The sequence below is a fragment of the Danio rerio genome, chromosome 21, assembly GCF_049306965.1.
Source record: "Danio rerio strain Tuebingen ecotype United States chromosome 21, GRCz12tu, whole genome shotgun sequence".
NCBI lineage: Eukaryota > Metazoa > Chordata > Actinopteri > Cypriniformes > Danionidae > Danio > Danio rerio.
Genome location: NC_133196.1, coordinates 20440737 through 20467183, shown reverse-complemented (window position 1 = coordinate 20467183; position 26447 = coordinate 20440737). Strand labels below are relative to the sequence as shown.

At 32.8% G+C, this 26447-nt stretch overlaps 1 long non-coding RNA gene across 4 annotated transcripts in view; it reads right to left on the bottom strand.

The window, feature by feature from the left end:
• Positions 1-23167, bottom strand: part of LOC141379847 (uncharacterized) — a 118614-nt gene extending 95447 nt beyond the window's left edge. For all 4 annotated transcript variants that reach the window (XR_012396724.1, XR_012396723.1, XR_012396722.1 and 1 more), the window contains exon 1: positions 22899-23167. This is a non-coding gene — a long non-coding RNA (uncharacterized lncRNA). The remainder of the gene's footprint in view (positions 1-22898) is intronic.
• Positions 23168-26447: the final 3280 nt, after the last annotated feature.

Here is a 26447-nt window from a genome sequence, read left to right as displayed (position 1 = left end):
CCATTGAGGCGCTTTCCACAGCACACACACTGGAGCAGCAGGACACCAGAGCAAAGCTTCATCAACAATGAAGCAGAGGGAATTATCTGAGTGACGACCGGCGTCTTTTCAGCAGGAGATCTCACAAGACACTGATCCTCCTTCATGAATCTTGTTGCAACTTTGCTACTTTTAAAAATACACAAATTGTGACTAATTAAAATAAATAAATAAATATAATAAAGCATAATTAAAACACATTTTGAAAACGAAATTAGATTTGTAGTCATGTATTTGAGTAAATCTTAATTTAGTTTTAGTCTGTAAACTACTAATGAATTTTTTTCTGAATTTAATATAAAAACGTGTAGTTCTAGAGCATTTTTAGAAGGTTATAGTCCCCTTGACTGTCATATCTGTGACCTTAAAACCATTAACTATAGGGTATATGCCGAATAGGACTTTTAATTTGCCAGTAACCTGGGTTAAGCGCTTCTGGCGAACTGTATGCCAATGTAAAATCGTCACGTTTAAGGGCTGTTTTCTTTAAAAATCAGCTATCTCCACTAGCTGAGTGATATCCAATATAAAGTGGGTCTCAGATTGTACAAGAAGCACCGCATTAAATTACATTTTTCCCCGCCATGTCTTTATAATATGAGCATTTATTTTACCGCAGTATCAACGGAGCTTCTGCACTAGCCTGTAAAAGGAACTGTATAAAATGGGAAAAAAATTACAATAACAGGTCACCGGAAGTTTATCAGTATGGGAAAAACACTAGCTCGGCATATACCTTATTAAATTAATCAAAATAGATTTAGAAAAAATATCATTTAAAATTGAAATCTCGCTTCAAATACTCGTGCAATCTTAATTATACTTTACCTATAATGATCATATTTGTATTATACCTAATGATTGTATTTGTTTAGCCTTTTTAAGCAGTATTTTAATTTCTGAGTAACAAACAATTGATTAAAAGTACTGAGTTAACAGTTTATAGATTATATATAAACACTGATGTTTAAGAAAAAAGATTAATACTATTATTAATAAGCCCCCTAAGAATGAAATCCTAATAGCCCCTGGATACAAATGTCATGTCATGACAAAGGAATAAAATCCTTTTAAAAAGGTGCCATGTTTTCGGACATGTTCATATTCTTTTTTAAACAACACAATATCAATGTTTCAGCTTCAGAAGACTTCAGAAAAAAATCCCTTTTTGATGGATTACCACTGATTTTCCATCACAGCAAATTGAAACAAAAACAGAACATTTTTTCTCTGAAACAATTTACCATGTCTTCTCCCCTTATTAAACAAGGAATATAATCTATACTATTCTCTTAAACTATTCAACTATTCTCTTGAAGCAGTTGTAATTGTTTTCAATTTAATCAAGCAATGATTTAATACAGGTTTTTATGATCTTAGCGTTGAGTGCTTGTGTTTTAAAAGTTTCATTCATTCATCCATTTTCTCATCACAGCGGAATGAACCACCAACTTTTCCAGCATATGCTTTACGCAACGGATGCCCTTTCAGCTGCAACCCATCTCTGGGAAACATCCATACACACCCATTCATACTCATACACAAGTATGCTCGAACCAGCAACCTTTTTGCTGTGAGGCAACAGCACAACCTACTGCGCTAGAAAGTAGATTTTACATTACACTCGAACAATATACATCTAAGTAACGGTGAGCAAATAAAAGTTTATTTATACTGTATATACACTTTTCACAGACATTAAGTCAAAGTGCTTTACAATAAAATAAAACCGAAAAACATGTAAAAGAAAACATATTAATAAAAGAAAACATATTAAAACAAGTTAAAATATCCAAGAACAGAAACATAAAAGTAAAACAAGCTCACCATGCTTAATTAAAACTTAATTAAAAGCTTGACCAAAAACGGTGTGTCTTTAAAGGTTTTTTTTTTTTTTTTTTAAGTTTAACTAATCCTAGAGTTCTCAGTCCTATAGAGGAAAGAGAGTTCCAGAGCCTTGGGGACACAACACAGAAGTCACGTTTAGTCTTAAGACGTATCAGTCCAATTTTGATCCACTTCAAATGTTGTTCACTGTTGTTAAATTTTGTTTAGTAAAAAAATAAAACATAAAATAATAATAATAATAAAACAGTTGTGGTGGCTATGTAGTTTTGGATGTTTTCCTCTAATAATAAAGATTTTAATTTCAAAAATACATGAATTGTTTAATTGTATTATACTTGTTTATTTAAATTTGTTTAATGATCTGAAACATTAAAGTGTGACAAACATACAAAAAATAAGAAATCAGTAAGGGGGAAATGCAAAAAAAAAACACTATTTTTACACTATTGTGTGTTTCAGTTGCACTTTTTTCAGTTGCACTTTCATGTGGTTTCTCAGCTGTGCTCCACATCTGCAATTGTAATTAAACTAATAACTCACCACGCAACTAAAATCCTGATTTACGAACTGCCTGATTTTTTAAATCTGTTCACACTTTGGTCGAGAGTAGGTTAATATTTACTCTCCCGGCTGTCTCACAGGCCTTCAAGACCTGAGAGAACAGACACAACTAGTGTTTCCTACAAGCAAAAAGTGAGAGAAAGGCGAGACCCAGGAGAGCTTGATTTATGGTCAAACTCACACTCTTTTATGTACCTAATCCGGCCTGGGAAAGTTGGTATACATGATAGAAAGTTGTCAGTTCCACGCAGATACGACGAGCGGAACAAGGCTTAAATTGTCTGGTTTTCTTCTTGTCAATTTGCTGGCGGGTTATAATGCTGTTTTCCCATGCTCGCCAAGGCCCCGTCGTTTGTTTAGCAATGTGGCAATTGGGTGTTAATGCCTCTTTAGTTATGTCACCCCTGTCTGTGGAGGAGCAGGAGAGACGCCTCTGCTTTTCCGCTCTCAATCCTGCACTGTTTCTGGGGGGAAATGAAGACTGCAGGGTCAGAAAGCGACAGCGCAGGAATCTAATGCTCTTTACTCTGTGACTGTGAAGAATCTGACAGATCCCATGTGGCAGCTGCTCTCTACACCTTGTAAATGGCTTGCACATAAGGATGCTTCGTTTACACTCCAACATGAAAAAATAATATAACAGTTTATAGTAAATACTATATTGTTTTTTTACCATAATGTAGTATATTACATATTATATTGTATATTTTATAGTACTTAAAACACTTTATCAATACATGTTACAGCACACCTTATTAACTATAGCAAACTGATACTGTAGTATATTTTAGTTATACACTCAAAAAAATATTCCTGTTGCTTGTTCAAATGATCTGTTTAAAATGAGCTGAAACAACACAATTTGTGTCATTTATTTGGCCAATTTATTTGTTTTATGTTCAGTCCACTTAAATTTGTAAACCATTGAGTTAACTTAAGTGTTTTGTCTTGGGACAACATGAAGGAATTGTGTTGGTCCAATTACCTGGTTAGGGAATTTGTAGTTCCCATGTTTTGCGTGGGATTGAATTAAGAGTGGGAAATGTTGACAAACAAAAGTAATCTTAGGATTATAAAGTTAATAGAAAAACTTTTAAGAGTTTAATCTTCACTTTAGTTTGAAGATTTAGAAGATTTTCATGTAAAGCTTTGAGTTTTGAGAGTACCACCTTGCAGAAGCACCCATGCTTTGGGTGTTAACAGCTTAGTTAGCAAAAATGCAGTTTGTTGCTTTGCTCAGTGAGCAATAACTGTCCTAAAATGAGTTCTGAGATCAGTCTCAATCAACTGTATAACTCATGAAATATGCTTAAAAATGGCTTTTTAGTTAATTCAGGATAACTTTAAGAGATTTTAAAATGCATTACACGTAATAGACATACATGGTATTATCAGACTTTTATTTGATATTGTCCTATGTTGGACCAACTCAATTGCATTTAATTGTGTAAATAGCTTTTTTAGTTGGTGCTAAGCAAATTTATTGGATGGAAATCCTGCCCTCAATTAAACTGAGTTCATCCAATGAGTTTTTTTTTTTTTTGAAGTTGTAGAAAAACTACAGTATTGTTATATGTTTATATTACTCGTTGTGTTATCATAGCATTTATAGAATTCCCACAACTTATTAATTCAAGTTTTTTACGAATGGTTTGAAAATATTTACTATTTATCACAACAGTTTAGTGTTGGGCTGAGGACAAAGTAGTGCAATTTAATTTTTACAATAATGACTAAAGGAAAAAACAAAAATGTCTGTCGCAATGCGTCACAACACAAAAAAGGTTCTTTATTGCCATTGATGGTTTCATGAAGAACCTTTAAACTACATGGAACCTTTCAGTTCTTCAATCAATTTATTTAAAGGTCCCATGAAGTGCTTTCAAATGTGCATTTTTTTCTAATGTTTGACTTAATCTCAACTGAAAAATTAAAAGAGGGTGGAACACCAGTAACTCCTCCCGTTTTAAAGCAATAGCCTATAGTGTTTGTTTGATCACTGTTCTGTCAGTGAGAGGGGTTGATCCTATGCGCATCAAATGAAAAGTAAACGAGAAGCATCTTGAAGAGGCGGGACATGTAAAATACCAGAGAGCATCTGATTGGTCAAGATTTGATAAGAAAAAAGTAGAAGGTGACGAAGAAAACGTTGATCAATTTAGGTGGAAGAGATGAGCTTTAGATGTTTATCGCAATTTTATATTTTCAAAACGCGAATTGTTAGTGTTTTGGAGCACGCTAACTTACAGGTACACTTAAAATTAACATACTGATACTAACATTTGAAAAACTTTATTTTAGTTTTATGGGATCTTTAAAATGAGAAAATATTATTTAGATTATTAAAATGTTCTTCAGACTAAGAAACAAACCGTTCTTTGAAGAACCCTTGACACAAAGATTATTTGGAGAATGAAAATGATTCTTCTGTATGACTGTAAAAACCATTGTCATTGACATCCATTATTCCTAATACGAATGTCAATGGCTGCTTTTCCTCAACATTCTTCAGAATATCTTGTTTTTTTTTTCAACAGAAGAAACAGTTTAGAACCACCTATGTATGAGTAAATGCTGAAGATTAAAAAAAATTGTATGAACTATCCCTTAAATAATAATAATAATAATAATAAAAATATTATAAGATAAAAACCAACCTGGCAGCAGTTGTTTACAGAATCGAGAACAAAACTACACTGACATGTTTTTGTACAAACAATGGTGTCACAGAAATATCAGCTTTACATTCATTCATTCATTTTTTTTGTTGTTGTTTAATCTCTTCATTAATCTGGGGTTGCCACAGTGGAATGAACCGTCAAGTTATCCAGCATATGTTTTACACAGAGGATGCCCTTCGAGCTGCAACCCATCACTGGGAAACACCAATAACATTCACACACATACACCACGGACAATTTAGATTACTTAATTTACCTATACCACATGTCTTTAGACTGTGGGGGAAACCAGAGCACCCGGAGGAAACCCATGTGATTAAGGGGAGAACATGCAAATTCCGCACAGAAATGCCAACTGACCCAGCTAAGGCTCGAACCAGTGACCTTCTTGCCGTGAGGCAACATAGCTAACCAGTGCCACAGTGCCGCCCATCAGTTATCCAATACAATGCAATACAATACAATATAATAGAAAATGCATTGTCTCATGGCAGTTTTGTTTTCAATGCAATCTAATTGCAATCTGTAACTTTTTCATTTAGTGGCTAATTCATATTTATTTGTACATTCTCATTTGTACATTCTAGCAAAGGCATAGAATTAGCATGGATGGAAAGGACGTGTCCCGCCAACATCCAACGATTGTTAAATTAATTTAATCACCTCCAATATTAAAAAAATGCTCTGTCAACTTTCATTAATGTATATGTACAGAAAGGGTTAGGAGGGAAGAGGGGTTAAATTGTGTTACACCAAAATAAAAAGCAAATCTGCACCCTTGCATTTTAGTACACTGCAAAAATATTTCAAAGATGATTCCTTGGATTTACTAAATGTTTTTTTAAGCTAAGTGGTTGTAAACAATTTATATGGGCTGAATTTAAACAAATTAAGTTGAATATTACTAAACGTTATTTGTTTGTATAAATTCAACAATATAAATTATAAATGCAAATTGTTTGCAACAATTTGCAGAAACCTTTCTCTTCAGTTTATGATTTGCTCAACCCTCAAAGAGGCAAGTGGTGCTCGCTGCAGAGCCATTTGGGCGAGCTGAGCTCCAGCGAGGGGGAGCTTGAGCTTGAGCTCCACCTTTTTTGCACTTCTTCTACGAGTGATGTCACTGGGGGTAGGGTTAGGGGTGGGGTTAGTGTACGCATTAAAACAGCTGACAGGAGGCAGAGCAAGAGCTCATGCTTCCCCTCGCTGGAGCTCAGCTCTGCTCAAATGGCTCTGCAGCGAGCAGGAGTAGAGTTAGAAGTGGGGTTTAAATGCCTCCTTATAAAATAGTATATTCATTCATTTATTTTATTTTCGGCTTTGTCCCTTTATTAATCCAGGATTCCAGGCACACCACATCAGAATAAACTGAAACTTATCCAACACATGTTTTACGCAGCAGATGGCCTATCAGCTGCAACCAATCTCTGGGAAACATCCATACACACTCATTCACACTTATATACTATGGACAATTTAGCTTACCCAATTCACCTGTACCGCATGTCTTTGGACTGTGGGGGAAACCAGAGCACCCGCAGGAAACCCATGCGAAAGCAGGGAAACATGCAAACTCCACACAGAACACCAATTGACCCAGCCAAAGCTCAAACCAGCGACCTTCTTGCTGTGAGGTGACAGCACTACCTACTGCGCCACTGCGTTACCCATAAAATAGTATATTGTCATACAAACAAAATTGTATCATCTGAAAAGTGTTTAATTTATACATGAAATAGTCAAGTTTCCAGTTGAGATCAAGTTATGTTTAAAGTTTTGGTGATCTTCAAAATATCAATGAAGATTTTTCTCTGATGGTTATTCATGCACAGCATTCATACCTTTTTTTCCAAACTCATACATTTCTATGTCAATTCAAACAATACAGTAATATACAGGCTTGTCATTGACAACGTTGAATTATGATACAGCTATAAGTAGTGCAATTGAGGAATCAGAAAAAAGGACTGCAGAGAGCCATAAAGGCAAAAAAAGGAACATAACATTTTAAAATTCATACCAATTTCGTTCTTACTTGCCAAAAGTGAGTGTATCAATTGGAAATGAATGTTAAATATTAGAAATAATCATACTACTACAGAGGAAACAACAGAACAGTTGAAGAGAGAGAAAAAAGATTGAACCATGAAGTTATATTACAAAGCCCAAGCCCCCTGAAATAAAGCACTCAAGTTCAGTTAATGTGGATGTCTACTTGTGGGCTCTAAATGATGGTGTTACAGCAACAGGAATGTTCATATATAATCTGTGTCTTTTGTTGGCTCAGGAGCTTTGACACAGGCTTTGGAGTGTAAACTTTTGACCCCTGTCCACAGTGGAGGAGCCGATGGTGTTTGAGCAGAACGTAATGGGCCTCATTTCAGATGGAATCATTTCAAGAGCAAACAGTGATTGTGATTCCTCATCCTGATTCAGCTCACACTCGCGGACGAACGAGATCCTGGCCTCATTACAGCAGCCAGTGTGACCATTCTGCCCAGAGCCAGAGGGACTTGACTTTTTGCCCTCTTCCACAAGGAGAGCTCTTTAATATAGATGTCATCTGGACAATATTTTGCCATTGGTGCATTATATAACCAGTTGACGGATATACAGTACATAAATTCCTCTAGAATTTTTCAGGACATTTTTCAAAATGCCTAAAATTGCTTCTCTCAAAATTTGTGGCAATATTGTTAGTGTTTTGCTGTGACAATGTAGACAACAATTTTGTAAAAGCTGTCAAACACATTTGTCTCTCTGGTTTATATAAGGGAAAAACTGAAAAAAACAGTATTTATCTTTTAACCCTATAAAGTGTATTAAATCATCTAATACACAAACAGCTTATAAATCTCTGATAAGCAATTAAATAAGTAATTAAACAATTAAATAAATACAAGTAAATAAATAAATACATGCATAAATAAAAGTTTAAATAACTGTATACATGCATAAATACATAAATATATGTTTAAATACAGGTATAAATAAATAAACTTGAATAAATAAAATATGTATAAATAAATAAAATGTATAAATGCATGTATAAAAATAAGTACATGAATAAATGAATAAATAAATAAAATAAATAAATAAACAAATAAACATGTATACATAAAATGTATAAATAAACAAACATGTATAATAAAATATGTATAAATACCTGGATAAATACATGCATAAAAAAAATAAATATTTAAATACATGTGCAAATAAAAAAATATATTTAGAAATAAACGTATAAATGAATATGTTTAAATATACGTACTGTATAAATACATGTACAAATAAATAAATACATATTTAAATACATGTACAAATAAATAAATACATGTATAAATAAATAAATAAATAAATACATAAACACGCGTAAATAAATAAATAAGTTTAAATACATGTATAAATGCAAGCATAAATAAATAAATAAATGTTTAAATACATGTACAAATTAATAAATACACGTATAAATAAATAAATGCATAAACAGGTATAAATAAATAAGTAATAAATAAATGTATAAATAAACATGTATTTAAAAAATATTTTAAAATACATGCATAAATAAATAAATAAATGTGTAAATGCATGTACAAAAAAAAACAAACAAAAAAAACACGTGTAAATAAATAAATACATGCAAAATCCTGTCTCATCCTTCATCCTTCAAGGGAAGTTCCACCTCCAGCCTGGTCAAGAAGGCTCACCAGCGCCTATTTTTCTTGAGGCAACTTAAGAAGAACCAGCTCTTATCAGCTGTCTTGGTGAACTTCTACCGCTGCACAATAGAAAGAATCCTGACCAACTGAGTCACAGTCTGGTATGGAAGCTGCTCTGTTGCTGAGCGTAAGGCACTGCAGCGGGTGGTGAAAACTGCCCAGCGCATCACAGGAACCACACTGCCAGCCATCGAGGACATCCAGAAGAAACACCGTCTGCGCCGACCACGCAGTATTCTTAAGGACTCCTCTCACCCTGCTCACAGACTGTTTTCACTCCTGCCTTCCGGCAGGCGCTTCAGTCTCCAGCAGACTGAGGAACAGCTTTTTCCCCAGAGCTGTCTCTCTCTTCTTTGACCCTCACTGACTTTTTTGCCCCCCTAATACACCCCACTCTCCCCTCTAACTTATACTCCTCACAATCACAGCACTATTTAACATTTGCACATAGAATTGCACATATTCATTGCACTTATTCATTTATTTGAACTATACATAACCACTGCACATGGACATTTGTAATTATGTTTATCTATCTGCACACTTCTGATTATTAATAGCAACCTGTACATACATCCATTTATTGTAAATCTCTGTTCATAGCTAATACAACCTGTATATAATGTTCATAGTACATCCATCTGTAAATATCATCATAGTTTTTCTAAAACTGCACTTTATAACTTATACCTGTATCCTGCACTTGCTGCTTTTGCACTGCTGGTTAGACCTAAACTGCATTTTGTTGCATTGTACTTGTACTTGTACTTGTATTGTATGACAAAGTTGAATCTAATCTAATAAAAAAAGTTATAAATAAATAAATAAACAAACAGGTATAAATAAATACATGTATAAATACATTCATAAATAAATGTTTTAAACATGTACAAATAAATACATGTATTAATAAATAAAATTCATACAGACATGCATAAATAAACATGTATAAATAAATAAATACATTTAAATAGATGTACAAATACATGCATAAATAAATGAATGTTTAAATGCATGTACAAACAAATAAATAGGTTTAAATAAATACATGCATATATAAACAGCTATAAATAATTAGATTAATAAATAAATGTATAAATACATCCATAAATAAATAAACAAATGAATAAATGTTTAAATACATGTACATATAAATAAACACATGCATAAATAAACAGGTAAAAAAAATAAATTAAAGCATGCATAAATAAATGGGTATAAATAAATAAATAAATAGAATAAAATATATATATATATATATATATATATATATATATATATATATATATATATATATATATATATATATATATATATATATATATATATATATATACATACATATATATACACATACATATATATATATATATACACATTCATACACATATATATATACATATATTTATACACATACATACATATACATACATATACATACATACATACATACATACATACATACATGTGTGTGTATGTATGTATGCATGCATGTATGTATGCATGTAAAAATCCATGCATAAATAAATAAATATTTAAACATGTACAAATAAATACATGTTTTAATAAATAAAATGCATACATACATACATACATACATACATACATACATACATACATACATACATACATACATACATACATACATACATACATACATGTATAAATAAATAAATAAATAAAAATAAGTAAAACAAGTTTAAATATATGCACAAAAAAAATAAATAAACACCACAATTAAAACTAAGTTTTATCATGTAATAAGTGTCATCTTATCAAAGACAGATTATTTAGAGGTTTATAGCAATAAAATTATTATTATTATTATCAATAATAATAATAATAATAATAATTATGATGATGATGATGATGATGATGATTATTATTATTATTATTGTTGTATAATTTCTGCAAGTACAATGCTATACTATTGTAAAAACATAATGCATTTTAATTTATGGCTATAAATAACAACTGCACCATATTTCAGTCCAGTCTGAGATGCTAAGGAAAACAGAAAAAATTGCTTTCCTCTTTGCATTTCCTCTATATTAAAGAAACGAGAAATTTAATGACGGATTAAGCTGCGACAATAAAACAACAACAACAACAACAACTTGCTTGATTTTTGATTTAGCATTAAATTCTGTGATCACAGAATTGCTTAATCTTAGAGGGTCTGGTATATTTTCATCAGGTTTTTTTTTTTTGTTCATTTGAGGTCATTTAAAAAACATATGTAACTGTGTGAAATGTGAAAAACAGTGCATGTGCAAAAACATGGTTTCCACTGAATTGTCCCTCTTTTTGCTTTTCTACCTCTGTCCTTTTGACCTTGCAATCTCCATTGCAAACCAGCAATGTCTTTTTCACCAGGAAGCCAGGGTTTGTGTTTGTTTTATTGACTGGCCCCAGACCAGACTTGTACCTCCTTAGAGTTAAATGGGTTTTCATTTTTTATTGGCAGGCCACTGACAGAGGTGTTTTATTGAAGCTCTTTAGAGTTTAACAGTGCGGGGCATCAATGTGTGCTAAAGCGATGCCTGTAAAATCAAACCAAATGAAGTAAAATAAAAGAATGAGATGTGAAACACCTCAAACTTAATAGGAAGTAAAAAAAACAGAACCATTAACCTCAAGTGATTAAACGGTAGCGAAGCCTTGTTTAGTTTTATCACTTTACCACACTTGGGTATCATGATGGTGTGGAGGATTGTTTCCCGCACATGGAATAAAAATATATAAATAAATATATGAAAATTATAGTATTGTGACTCATCACATTTCGCTCAGTAGTTAGCACTGTTGCCTCACAGCAAGAAGGGCCCTGGCATTTGTGTGTGGAGTTTGCATGTTTCAAATGTTCTGGAAAAACATCAGAATTGTGAGAATCTCAAAAACATTTTATTGCACAAATAAAAGTTATAAACTCACCATAAGAAAAAAGACAAACTAGTGATACAGGTTACAAAAAACAACTCAGCATTGTGAGAAAGTCTACAAACCTACAAATCCAGCATAGAACTAAAAAAAGTTTCAGAATTCTAGCTTCTTCTCTTACAGTTCCAAATGTTTGGCAATTCTGACTTCTTTTTCTGAATTGGGCAATTTAGAAAAAGGCAAATCGTTACCTTGAATTATAAGGTTCTATCTGACATTAATGTCAAAATTGAGTCATTGACATTCTTATTAAATGACAACTTATTTACATTATGGGATGTGTTTATCATTTGTTTACATTAAGACTTTTTATTTAAAAATCAAATGTTACACACATACTTTTTGCAATGTATGGCAAAAACGTTAAAGCTCAATATTTCTAAATCATTCAGAACGCAGATAGGACCTTATAATTCCAAGGTGACGTCATATGCAAGATATAACTTTGGGAGTGCAAGAGATTTCATTTGAACTTTTTAACAGTTTAACAATTGTCATAATTCTGGCCTTTTTTTAAATTAGAACTGCCAGTTTGTTTTTCAAAGTTGCAACCTGTGAACTTGAGGTTTTAGCAGATATAAGCTTTCCTTTCTTGCAATTTTGTTTCAAGTATAAAAAAAAATTAAAAGGACTGTCAGAATGTTGAGAAAAGCGTACACAAACAAAACAACTTGTATGAAATTTTGTGGTATGAACTTGCAGTTCCTAAAAAACAATAAAATTATGGGACAACTTGCATAAAAAAATACTTTATAGTAGTTTCATTCATTCATTTTCTTTTCGGCTTAGTCCCTTCGTTACTCAGGGGTCACCACAGCGAAATGAACCACTAACTTATCCAGCATCTGTTTTATGCAGCGGATACCCTTCCAGCCACAACTCAACACTGAAAGACACCCATACACTCTGGCATTAACACCCACACATACACTACAGCCAACTTAGCTCACTCATTTCAGCTAAATATATTTAGCTGAATTGTAAATATATTAACATGTCTCTGAACTGGGATTTAAACACACACACACAAGCAGAAAAAACTAAACTGTTTTTAGTTTTCGAGATGTGCATTTATATGTGGTTTCCAATTCTCTGTGACAGCAATAGTGATAAATATCTCTATGAAAAATAAAGAGGCATGAACAGGATCATAGCCTGCTGAACTTGAGGTCTCGTCGTTATTGATTATGGAAATATGCCTGACTATGACCTAGGGATTTTATGAGCCTTAAGCATTGATTAAAGACGCACCAAAACATCTTTGGCAGTGAAATCAGGAGTCCATTCAATTAGAGTCCATCCCCCACCGACTTAAAGTCTTCCTCTTTAAAAGCATTTCATTCTTTTATGTATTTACTCCATTGTCCAAATATTAAATTAAACTGATGGCGAATGACCTCTTGTGGAACATTTGACCTCCGACTTTTGACAGAAAGGACCGTCTGGGTCTCTGGTCATGTGGTGAATCGGAGGCGAGAGGTCAAAACAATGCACTTAAGATCTTCTCTGCTCATCGTCCTTCGTCCGTTTGCATGAGCCTGCAGTCTCGGATTTGGCATTCAGATCAATAGATTCACAAAGATTGACTTCATAAGTAGGTCATAAGAAGCATTTTAGATATTAGCGCCGGTCAGCAAGAGGCTGCGTGGAGTTCATGCTCTGGTCTCCCACTTAAGCTCTAACCCAAGCTATAAAACTGTGAAACATGTACATGAATCATCCAAATTCAATAGGCAAAAGGAGAAAAAAAAGCTGGATAATAGTCTCCTCCAGCTGATGATAAACAGTTCAACATTTGTTTGTTTGGGGTGCTCTATTTGGTTTATTTTGAATTGACTTTCTTGATGTTTCTTTGATTAAATGATGGAGTTTTAAGTTCATGTGTTCATTTGTTTGCATTTTGTTAGTTGTTATATCATTTTTTTATATGCTTTGTTACTGTTATTTGAGTTTAACAATATTTTAGCAGTTTGTTTGAGATTTGGGTTTAATTTTATCTTTCCTTTGCCCTGTAGATTATTTTTTGGAATTTTTTTAGAACTTTGCTTTGTTAATGTCTTGTTGTTTTTATAACTGGGCTTAAACCGTTTTTATTTTTCCATTTATTCATGTTGTCACTTTATTTTTCTTGCTTGCTTTGTTGATGATATAATAGCTCTGTTTTTTATTTAAATATTTTCTTTTTTTGTTAAAATATTTTGGTTTGTTTCTTTGCTGATGTTTTATTAAACAGATGTGTTTCTGAGTTTAACTCTTGTTTATAGAGTTATGTTATTGCTTCATTTTTCTGCTATTTAAATTGTTTCTTTTATTTAAACTCTTGAGTTTGTGTTAACCTATTTTCAGTTGTTTGTTTTGTTTTTAGGTCATGTGCTTTGTGGTTGTTTTTGTTTGTTTGTTTTAATTCAACTATGTCATTGCTCTGTTCATATTTTAGCTTGCTTTTATTGTGTATTGCTGCTACTGTCATTTAAAACTTACATAGTTCTGACCCTGGATGCAGTCTTGTTTCATGGATAAATATTTTGTCAACAGCCAAAATACATTATAAGGGTCAAAATTATATTTTTTTCATGCCAAAAATCATTAGAAAATTTTATTTTATTATCCATTAAGATATTTAGTCAATTTTTCACTGTATATGTGTAAAAGCCTCAATTTTGTTTAGTAGCCTAGTGTGCATTACTAAGCACTATAGGCCATTTAAAATGATGATCTCTATCTATCTATCTATCTATCTAATTTTTTCAAAACTCTGATGGAAACATTTTCAAATTGTATAAGTGTTCTATTTCAACAAACCCAAACATCAATGGAAAGCAAAGGCACGAAAGAAAAAACATTGTGTGTGTGTGATGTATATATATATATATATATATATATATATATATATATATATATATATATATATATATATATATATATATATATATATATATATATATATATATATATATATATATATATATTTCCATGCAACAAGGTTCAGGGTCGGTTTAACCCGATTATAACAAGACATTAACAAATCAAAGTTCTGAAAAACTGCAAAAAAAATTGCCCGATCTACTGGGCAAAGGACAGATAAAATGAAATACAAACCCGCTTTTAGAAAAGTCAAATCAATTTTTAAAAAATGACAATGGTTTTGTGGTCTAGGGCCAATTTCAGTCAATCCCTCTGTTAAATTGTGTCACATGCTTAAGTAAGCAACATCACATACAAGTGTTTTTAAATAAAATGACATTAATGTTAAGCTGACGACAGGTTTTTTGCTTTATTTCTTCCACAGCACGTAAACACTCAGCATCACACCCTAATTTACATCAGTCTGAACCACTAGCAAAAATGTTAAATACATGTCGAGACAAATGACAGAAAAATACGGCCGAGCTCATCAATGAAATTCACGCCGCGCGTTCGCTTAAAATTCCATATTTCAGGAAGCGCAGCGCGCGGGGCACAAGAAACCAGAGACGCAGCGTAATATCATTTCCATGTTCACTTTTTCATCATTTTTCATCAGACCCGATATTTAATGCTGTTAGCCGGAACGCACCGGCGGTCACAATGAAAAGCTTGTGAATGGCCGCATGTGTCAGACACACAGCCGCTATTGAGTGAGCTGTCCCGGTAATGGAGTGACGAGTCTGGGCACAGAAAGACACCCCCTGAAACACATTTGGGTAATATGCCAGGGCAGATCCTGTTTATCATGTGATTCATTCACGGACGGCCGCGGTACATTATGTACATAATTCACTGCTTACATTTGTCAAAACATGGGTTTGTATGAGGGCTAATGATCCGCGGTAAATTAATGACACCATAAAGGAGAAAAATCCACTGTTCACGCAGGCATGACAGGATCCACTGGCCCCGCTAAAGCATTAGACTTATAAGCGGGTAATCAGGCCCCGAAAACACCGCATTCGGCCAAACACAACACGGTAAACACGTGGAGAATGTGCAGGATTCACTTTACTGTTTTTGCGGTTCATAAAACTTTTTCTAGCAGATAAACCCCTCGTTTTCTGCTGGTTTCACCCGAGGCTTCCGAATAAATAAATAAATAAATAAATAAATAAATAAATAAATAAATAAATAAATAAAGAATACTTTGCCACCTTACTTTTACTGATTTAGACACTAACATTTAAATAAATTGATTAAAATAGGCTAAAAAAAATATTGACCGTTATACGGGCCCCTAGCTAGGGGGTTGATGGTTCGAAAGACCCACCCCTCACTGACAAAGGTCCAGAATTTATCCCATACACGAGCTCATTTGTTCTATTTTGACTGCTATGCCAAAATAACAAACTGAAAATAACCATAGAAAAAGGCTTTAAGACCAAGCAGAATCCTCTTTTGATGGTTGCTTCAGCATGACTGAGGAAAGTTAAATGTGCTGGCTAGTTTGTGTTTGCCCAATAAATGACAATAGACTAGTTTTTCATTTAAAACTTGAACAGCATCCTTTTTTTCTAATGATATGATGTAATACATTTTTATTAGAAAATTTGTTTTTGTCTTTTTTTTCCAAATTTTTAGGAAATGTTTTTTGGTACATCAAAAGTGTGGTTGATACTCAAAAAGTATTTAAACCTCATAATTAAAAAGAAAATGAGGCAAATAAATGCAAAAAGGTCCATAGTTTAGGAAAAAATAACCACCTCTTTCACCAGGCTGACTACGGACATGCTATAGCTGTATATCTGCACATATGGAAGGTAGACAGAGAAAACAGTACAAATGTTTAAAGATACCATATATTAAGTGTATACAGCAATCCATTGATTTGTATATATTATATGATGAAATTAAGTAATGCACAGTGTATTACATGATATCAGACATTTAAAGAATAAACAAGGTATTGAGAAGTAAAAACCTGTAAAGGCCATCTGAAATGTCCATCGAAAATAAAAAAATTTGGTCTCCTGTTTATGTTGAGTTATTTCACTTTAAAGACAATGAGAAGGATTTATCTTCTGCCCCCAACGTGAAATTACTAAACCTGCACACAGGAGCCTGATAAAACTGCTCATTTAAGAAGAAATATTCAGACTCATTTAGAGGTTTTTGCATCTAAACATACTAATAAATCAAACAATTCCTATACCTGGCATAAATATTTAAGCCAATGGCATTTATTGGAATTAATTAATAAATATTGGTTTAAGTAAAATGATTTCTTTAAGGTCTGTTATCATGTCTAACACATTTTAAATCAAAATATTGTCATCAAGAGCTTTTTTGATAAATGACAATTGGTCATTTACTTAAAGCTACTTTCTGTTGCTCTAATTTACATTGGTTTTGTTAAAAAAAAAAACAGCACATTTTTGCTTTTAATGCAAAAAAAAAAAAAAGACTATTAATAACAACATTTTTAATTTAAATATGGACACCAGTAGTTTCAAAATCATAAACCCTGAGAAACCAAGATTCTTCAAGTGGATGGTCTCTAATTTTTTTATATAGCTGTATACTCTCTACACTATTCTGGGACGTTGTAACCCAAAATTGGGGTTAAAATTGACAAACCCAATCATTGGGTTAAAAAGTGTCATTTAAATGCAATTGAAAAACTATCCCAGCATTGGTTTATGAAAATGTTGAACATTTAAATCGCTCGATTAAAAAAAAAAAAAAATATATATATATATATATATATATATATATATATATATATATATATATATATATATATATATATATATATATATATATAAACATAAACATAAACATATACATAATACATACATATACATAAAATCAAGTGACAATCCTAGTTTTTCTCACTTCTGATTAGATCTTTGGATCTGAATGACACTTGGCTTCATCTCGGTGTCTTCCAATGACAGGAACTCTATCAGCTGATTCCTGCTCAACCCATGCTACCCCCCCCCCCCCCTCAATCACTTTCTCACTCTCCACAATGTCACTATCATAGAATGATCGAGACGTCACACAGCTCCTCCACTACTTTAATTTCATTAAAACATTTAATACATCCAGCATGCACTTTATCACCTTTTTATTGTCTTTTTAATTCATGGCACCGGTCATAACTTCCCTCTTGCACATCCAGCCACACAATACAGCTCTAAATGCATGTATAATAAGGCTTTGATTCCAGTGGCACAGGGAAATCTATTACTCCGCTGCCATTTTCCTAAGTGTTTGTACCCTGCCATGACCCTGCTACTTTATCTGTTGGTTTTTATTTTCCGAGTGCATGCTGTCCATATGTTACTCTAATAGTTGCTATAATTCTTGGCCAATAGGGCTCATGTTTTATTGGGAGTGAGTTAAAAAAAAAAAAAGAGATGACAAAAAAAAAAAGGACAAGGCAAGAATGCATTTTAATAAAAAGCCTCTTTAGCAATACACTAATGGGCTGACATTGATGTATTTGCATAGAGATGAATTATACAGGCCTGGCTTGACGTGACTTTTAAAATATGATTGAGGAGGTTATTATTGCCGCGCTGTGCGACGTGTTAGCAGGTTATTTTAGCATGGCTATTGCTAATAAAATGCAGGACTCTGGACTGGGCCGATGAGGGCAGTTTATTCATGGCCCGAGCGTCTATTGAAGGTGCTCATTTTGTCATTATTCCCCTCCCCAACCCCACCATTACCATCAGCATCATTAAACAAAATGCCAATGCGCTGCTTTATGGCTTTGGAATAAGCATATTTTATGGATTCATATATAACTCACTATAAGGTTCCATTAGTTAATGATGCTTAATTGATTGACTGATATTAACAAACAATGACCATTTGTTAAAGAATTCACTCATCTTTTTTTAATAAAATTAAAGCTGTTTGGCATTTGTTTATGTTAGCACAAGTACAATAAATACTATTAACACGTTTGGCATTTAATGTAGTGTATTAGTTAATTAATATCAACTAAGATAAACACATGTACATGAAAGTGAATTGTTAGTACAGAAAAGCATCTATAGTTTAAGCTTATACAGACCACTGTTAGCAATGACAAGAAAAAATGGACTTGAGTCCGGGTAGTCAACCAAAACTTAAATTAAAAAAAATATATGTATTTTTAAATTGGTCTAAAATGCATTTTAAAACAGTGTTAATCGAATTTTTTATTTTGTTAATTCATTCATTCATTTTTCTTCTGATGAATAAAGGGACTAAGCCGGATTCGCCACAGCCGAATAACTCACCAACTTATCCAGCATATGTTTTACGCAGCGGAAGCCCTTCCAGCTGAAACCCACTGGGAAACACACTCAACTCATACACACTCATTTACACACATACACTATGGCCAATTTATTCAAACCAATTTACCTATAGTGCATATCTTTGGCCTCCCCACTTGAACACAGGAAACATGCAAACTTCACAAAGAACTCGAACCAGCGACCTTCTTGCTGTGAGGTGACAGTGCTAACCACTGAGCCACTGTGTCACCCCAATTTGTTAACTGAATATTAAAATAAAAATAGTAAATTATTGACTATTTTTTGAAATTATACAGATAAATATTGGATAACAAAACAATATTTTTTATTATTTTTATTATTTGAAAGTGAACTTTCCATTTACCAGTGACTAAGGATTAATTTAAGTTAATTAATTAAAAAATAAAACATAACTAAACATACAACAAATTCTTCAAATAATCTAATTTAAACGTCTTCTATTTAAATTTAAATATTTTTAATATTTTTTAAAAAGTTCAAATAAAACACAATAATGTAGAGATTAACTGTCGTTTTCTATCCAAAACCCTAAACTGAGCAACAAATCAGCATGCTTTCTGAATACTATTATAGCAATTTAACACATTCACAAATGATTTATTTATATTTATCAATTCATTCATTCAGCCTCAGCTAAGTCGCTTTATTCATTAGGGGTCACCACAGTGGAATGAAACAGCAGATGTCCAGCTGTAACCCAGCACTGGGAACACCCATACACTCTCACATTCACACACATAAACTGCGGAAAATTTAGTATCCAATTCACCTATACTGCATGTCTTTGGACTGTGGGGAAAACCGGAGCACCCGGAGGGAACTGAATATTAAAATAATTAAAATAGTAAATGATTGATTACTTTTTTTTATACAAATGAATAATAGACAATAATATAATATTTTCATTATTTTGATAATTTAAAATAAAATTTGCATTTTATCGAGTTACCAAGGAATAAGTTAATTAATTTAAAACAAATACAACTAAACATACAATAAAAATTCTTAAAATAATCTGATAGCCTAATTTAAATGCCACATATATTTTAAACATAACTATTTTTTCATCTGAAAAAAGAAGTAAAAATCAAACAAAAAATATGTAGATGAGCAATAAATCAACATGATTTCTCAATATTAACATAGCAAATATTACAACTCACAACTGCTTTATTTATATATAATAATTCATTCATTTTCCTTCAGCTTAGTCTGTTTATAAATCAGGGGTCCCCACAGCGGAATGAACCGCCAACTCATCCAGCGTATGTTTTACACAGCGAATGCTCTTCCAGCCATAACCCAGCACCGGGAAACACCCATATACTCTCACATTCACACACATACACTACAAATTAATTTAGCCAATTTAGTTCATCTAATTCACCTATACTGCATGGTTTTGAACTTGGGGGAGAGACTGGAGCACCTGGAGGAAGCCTATTTTGTTAAATTAAAATAGTACACAAATAAATACTTTTTAAATTATACATATGAATAATAGATCATAAAGTAACATTTTAATTAGTTTTATAATTTTAAAGCAAACTGCATTTCATCGAGTTACAAAGGATTGATTTAAATCAAAAATAACTAAACATACAATAAAACTTCTTAAAAGAAGCTAATTTTAATAATCTAATTTAATTTTCATATTTTTTAAATCTCGCAATAGTTAAATCAAAGAAAAAACATTATATACATATATTACAACTTGCATTTTCTTTCTATTTTCTACCAAAACACTACATTCACAACTGATTTATCTTCAATAATATTTTACAATATATTTCCCAGAGATGGGTTGCGGCTGGAAGGGCATCCGCTGCATAAAAACTTGCTGGATAAGTTGGCAGTTCATTCCGCTGTGGCAACCCTGGATTAATAAAGGGAATAAGCCGACAAGAAAATGATTGAATGAATATTTTACAATAGTTTAACTGTTTATAAAGCATTTCCCAGAGATGGGTTGCAGCTGGAAGGGCCTCCTCTGTGTAAAAACATGCTGGATAAATTGGCAGTTTATTCTGCTGTGGTGACCCCAGATTAATAAAGGGACTAAGCCGACAAGAAAATGAATGAATGAATGAATGAATGAATGAATGAATATAAAGCATTCTAAAAAGTTTAAGAGAAAAGTTTTTAAACATGAATCTCAGTTTAACATGTTTAACAGAACCCACCTGTTGTTGTGTTTGTTTGTTCACAGTGTACAAATTCTACTCAGATTAGTTTAAAACTGCTTATCTTGGGTTGTTTACCACAATCTGATTGTGAGACCTGATTTTGTTTGTAAGCCACTCCAACCAAAGGCTTTGACAGATCATGAGAACATAACTAGACAAGATTACATGAGATTATAAACATCGAAGTGTGTTCAAACCACCCAAGATGCCCTCCGAAACCCCAGCTCCTGGAGAACAATACAAATATTTACTCAAGAGACCTCAAACCAACTCTACACAATTACCTGCAGCTCCAGCATTACAGACTTCAGAAGAGCAATGATTAACCAAGCACTTCATTTGCTGATTTACAACTTTGCTCTAGATGCTTAAAAGAACAGGTCATCCAAAAATTAAAATGTACTCACTATTTACTCACCATCTAAAATTAATGAGATTTTCCCCCTTGTGTTAAAGATAAAAGATATTGAAGAATGTTGGAAATCAGGAGCCATTAACTTCCATAGTAGAAAAAAAACCCACTATGGATGTCAATGGCTGCTGGTTTGCACATTCTATGAAATATCTTTTGCGCTCAGAAGAAAGAAACAGATTTACAATTGGAGGGTGAATAAATGGCAAAATTTAAGTTTGACTGAACTTTCGCTTTAAGAGTGCTCGGATCATTTTTGAGCCAATCGCTAATCACCAATACATTTTAAGTCAATAATTTTCTTTCAGCAGGGATGAATTAAATTGTTCAGAATGCAATTGTACACAATATCATTATAAACTAGGTCTATATCTTCTATTATATAATCCTTAATGACGCTGAAAATCTATATTTTCCAAATGTAAATGAAATGAGAAAATGATCTTTACATTTATTCAAATACAGTTACTTCACAGAACAAATATAACGAATTTCTGATCAAATAAATGCACCTAAGAAACTTTTTACAGAAGATTCACACTCCTACCCTCAGGGCGGAGGTAAAGGAGTGTGAGATGCATGACTGCCAGACTCAAGAACTCTTTTTTTCCCATCGGCTATCATACTTTTAAATGGATAACCAGTGGACATAAACGGTTTCATTTTTTGCAAAGTAGCACACTATATTCTCCATCTTAGTTTGCACTATTAATATGCATACACTCGCACTCAATCTGCTCCGGCCATTATACTGTTGTTTGCACATAACCCAGTTGCACTAGGCACTTTTTTTGCAAATTAAGCAAAAAATGTAACAACTACTATACATCGTTTACGCCTTGTCAGCAAATTAATATCGTCAGTTTGATAGATTAAAAAAAAAACGATTATCGGTCAATTTTAATCGATAGTTGATCAATCGGAAAATCAGGTAAAGCAATGAAATCATATCAAAGCTCAATAAGGGTAACCCTTTGATGCATTGTAAATATAGCTGCAAGCTCAGTGCACCATTATAACACCGTTTTTTTTTTATAATAGGGGATCCCAAGGTGCTCTTTATCAGGCCTCTCCAAATGGCTGGGAAAAAGATAAGGCCTGAGGCGCATGTAAGCCAGCATTCATTCTCTACGCCTGCAGCCTCTTGTGACACAGTCTTGTATGTAATCTCTTGTAGAACATGACCACATCAATGGGGCTCTTTATCCAAAACCCACAGTTATCAGCAAATTAGTCACATCGCTACATGCTAAAAGACAACTTACCCAGGGCCACAGATGAAGATGTGTGTGGAGAAAAACCCACTGTCACGGAGCCTGGGAACTGCAGCATACGGGCTGGTGGATTATTTTCTTAATCTTGCGCCTTTTTATGCAGCAGAGGTGTTTGAAGATGTATTTCGAGTAGATTTGAATTCATTTGTTTTGTAAAAACTAAAAGCAGAGCTGTGTAACATTAGAAATTAAACTGAAAAACAAGAACGCTTGCAATAAAGAACTTAACACTGGAATTAAAAGGTCACACCGTATAGGAAGTTGAACTAATGACAGGAAGTACAATTTAATGAAATGTGATTTGAGGACATGCAAGTGCATCCTGGGAAATGAAGTGTTATTCCTCCTTGGTCAATAAATTATTTCATTCATCTATCCGTCACATTTGATTAGTTCAGTTGTGCAGTAATGTAGGCCTGTAGGTTAATAAAATATATTAAATAAAAATAAATATTGATATATGGCATTTGTAATATCTTTTGGCCAATTTCTCCTTTCTTTAAACTTCAATATAAATAATAAACTTAGAAATCCATATTAGCCTATACAGCTAGGCTACATCCTTTTTCCAGCTGAATTTGAATTTAGGATTTCAGGCATTCCATTCATTTTCTCAGTGGCACGCACGCACGCACACACACACACACACACACACACACACACACAATAAATAAATAAACAAACCACACAGATCAGATAATACACGTCTTCTCATAAGGCCTGTATGAAGCAACTACTATTTATTTCTCAACTAATTAACTCGACTTCCAACAAGTGTGTGATGGGAGAGCAGCACTGACCCGGGATCATGTGGCCAGCTGCAGCCCCAGCGCTGTTTCTGGATCTGTGCGACAACACTACATCAGCAGGCACTCAGCAGATGCTAAGATCTCTCCCCTGAGGAACAGACGCCATGTTCAGCACACCTGGACCACGCTGATGGATCATAATTCTACCCAGATCAGGGGGAACCAACCAGCAAGCCAGCAGAACCAGGTCTTCCCTGTCTGTGTCTGGTCCACCTGCTCAAATGCATGGCAAACGATGTTATATGAATGTTTATGTATGAGTAGGGCCTACTTTAAAATGCATATTAATGTGTGCTTAACCTTTTTATTGAAAATAAAATTAAATAAATCAAGAGTATTGTTGGCTGCTTGTTAAAACTGCTCATTAAAAATAAGCTGAAACAACACAGTTCTTGAGATTTCGTTGAGACAGCTTAATTGTTTTGTGTTCGGTCCACTTAAATTTGTAAAAACTAATAAGTTAACTTTTTTTATACATTTTTGATGTTGTCCCAATACAAGCCGACTGTATTTGTTTACAGTGTGGTTTAAAGAGCGTGTCTATCATGCGTCTTCAAAATAAACGAGAAGAAACTTTCTTATTATGTAATTTCTTATTGTGAATAATAAGCAGAATGCTCAGGGTCACTAATTAATCAGACACCGTTCAGCATTGTTATTCTTTTGTGTCTGCTCGTTTCGAGATGTCCTCGTTTGAAATGGCTTTGTACAGTATGAGAGAGTTGATGAGCATATTCATGAATGTATTTTAATGTGAAGCAATCAGAGATTAATTATTGCAGATGAGAGTTCATTAAGCTCTCACTCAACAGTAATTTGATACCTTATTGACATCAGGTCATTGGCCTACACATGTAGCCAAATAAGGACAGATTCATTAGAGTTTGACACATCTTCAGTGCTTGAGACAAAAATAATATTAAGCAATGCAACGAAAATAGCATTGATGCTTCTGTAAAACAAAACAAATCGGGGAACGGATTTTGAGAAAAGAAATAAACATGAAGTGTACGTAATGAGAAGTCCTAAAAGTTCGCAACAAATGCAATCAAAACAAGTCGTTGACATTGTTAAAAAATAATAAAATGGAGTCAAGAAAGACTGTTTAATTTTAATAAAATTAAACCAGCCAATTTAACTTTCTGCATTTACAAACTGACCATATGGTGCGCGCTTGTATATTTAGCTTTTTTTATTTAATTCAATTAAATTTAATTCATGTTTATTTATATAGTACTTTTACAATGTAAATTGTGTCAAAGTAGCTTAATATAGAAGTTTATAGTAAATTGAAACTGTGTCAGTTCAGTTTTCAGGGTTGAAGTTCAGTTTAGTTCAGTTTAAATTAATTGCAACAAATTTACTTTTTAATTGTGGTTAATGGAAGCTAAACACGACTCTCTTTTTCCCTAAACTTGTAAAGTACAAAATTATTATATCTGTGCAAATTGAATAATATTATTTGTAAATTTGCACAACGAAATCGAAAATTTAAAAAGCCTTTCCCAAAATACCCCCTTCTTTTTTGAGATGCTTTACTACTACTACTACTATTATTATTATTATTATAATTGTGCCAGTTAATCTCAGTTTCCCCATTATTAATTACAATTTCTGTTTCAAACTAGATATTTTTCTGCTCCACGCAAGCGTATGATAATGTAATAATTAAATAATGTGCCAAATGCCCAACAGCTAAAGGCTGTCTTTCCTTATTCACACTCTAAAAAGAAAAGTTATTTTTCAGAAAGAATATTTAACATCAATGAAATATTTCGATAGCACAAATTGTTCTTTACAATTATTTAAAAAAAGAAAAACGTCCCTTATGTTATAAAAAATTTAAGGAAAAAAATAGCACTTTCGAAAACTGAAAGGTTTCATTTAGGACCGAAATAGTTCTCATAATGCATTGGAATCTCCTTTTGTAACTTATTTTATTATTAATTATTATTATTAATTTATTATTATTATTATTGTTGTTGTTGTTATTGTTGTTGTTGTTTCCCAGATGAATAATAGTTTGAAATTATTTCGTTTTTATGAATCCTTATTGGCTAGCCTAATTCTGTAGTTAAGCAATTATCTGAGCATCAAAATCTACACAAAACGAATATGTAAATGACAAATTAAAGTTTTTAAATTAATGTTTATTTTTTCAATTTATCTGCACTGCTTAATGTTGCCTAGAATAGTTAACGATGCATCGCTTCCAATAAGTGATTTATATGGGTTGAGTGACCTGTGGAAAAGGACTGGACATGATGTCCTTCAAAAATACCAGCTCAAAATATTTTCTGATTATACAAGGCTGCACGGCATGCGCATCATCTAACCATATTTTTTCTGTTGGTTTGTTGAGAACAAATCGGTTGAATGATTTCCAATTTCCAAAGAACATGGTGATTTAATCGTGCGAATCAGCTGACATATTGAAGCTGTGACGCGATCAGCTGAAGACCGCCAAAACCCGCTTTCTATTTTCATTATTTCGTCAATATTGCAATATAACCTTTCTCATCGACATTTTTTAGTTGACTGAAATTCAGTAGACTATATTTTAATGTAAGTGCTCAGAGTAATGATTTCTTCGTAATAAAACAATTATGTAAAATATTAAGACAATACCTGAGAAGCTTATTTACTTTCTGAAAAAAAATTAACGAACAATAATACAAATTATTTAATATATATAGCTAATGCTTATGCAAAAGTGAAACAACTTCTTCCC